This window comes from Otolemur garnettii, unplaced genomic scaffold (assembly GCF_000181295.1).
Source record: "Otolemur garnettii isolate 467f Iridium unplaced genomic scaffold, OtoGar3 scaffold00013, whole genome shotgun sequence".
In the NCBI taxonomy this organism is placed as follows: Eukaryota; Metazoa; Chordata; class Mammalia; order Primates; family Galagidae; genus Otolemur; species Otolemur garnettii.
The window spans coordinates 5,918,399-5,919,382 of NW_003852408.1; the positions used below are offsets into that span (position 1 = coordinate 5,918,399).

General features: G+C 40.4%; 1 protein-coding gene across 1 annotated transcript in view; it reads right to left on the reverse strand.

Moving 5' to 3' along the window:
- COL4A3 (collagen type IV alpha 3 chain) overlaps positions 1 to 984 on the reverse strand; it is a 146,201-nt gene that overhangs the window by 41,335 nt on the left and 103,882 nt on the right. The window lies entirely within an intron of this gene.

Below are 984 nucleotides of genomic sequence, written 5' to 3' on the forward strand. Positions count from 1 at the left end.
TTTGGCAAAGTAGGATCTGAGAAAAGGCCAGTCCTGCAGATACTTCAAGCCAAAATGCCTTGTGTCAGAGGGTTTAGGGAAGACTGTGTATGCAACATCTATATGTGGAGGGGTCGCAATTCAGATTCCGAAATTAGAGGGTCTGTAAATGTGTCTTGAAATTTGTTTACAAGTTTCCCCAAACCCATCCTAGGTAGGACACTTTTTATCAGGTAACGTAGGTTAACCCTGAGGAAAACTGGCATGTTGTAGAATAGTCTGGGCAGCCTGCGTTGGGAACTTCTCATGGATACATTACGATGACAGGTGAAGAGGCGTTCAACCTCTTATTACTGTAAGACATGTTAAAACAGATGCTGGCACGTGTTACCTCTCAATAAAACATGTGAGAAATTCTGTTCCGTGAAAAGAGACTGATTTACAGAAGCTTATTTTATTTTATTTAATTAATTAATTTTATTTTTTTGAGACAGAGTCTTACTCTGCTGCCCTGGGTAGAGAGAGTGCCATGGCATCATCAAAACTCACACCAACCTCAATCTCTTGGGCTCGAGCAAGCTTTTGTCTCAGCCTCCCTAGTACCTGGGATTATAGGCACTGCCACAGCCTGCTAGTTTTGCTATTTTAGTAGAGACAGAGTCTCATTCTTGCCTAGGCTGGTCTCAAATTCTTGAGCTCAAGCAATCCACCTGCCCCAGCCTCCCAGAGTGCCCAGAGTGCTCGGATTACAGGCGTGAACCACCACACTCAGCCTAGCTTATATATTTTAAATGACAAAACATTTGATCTCTTTATTGATTAGCATACCCCAAAATATGCTGTCCAAATGTATTTATTTTTCCTTAAAAGAATGGAGTGCACCCCCAAAATATTTACTAAAACATTCCACTGGTAGTCATTTTCCTGAACTCCATAAGCTCATTTTATGCAAATATAAAACTGTAACTTATGTATAAGACAATGTCATTTGCAATGTAGAATTAA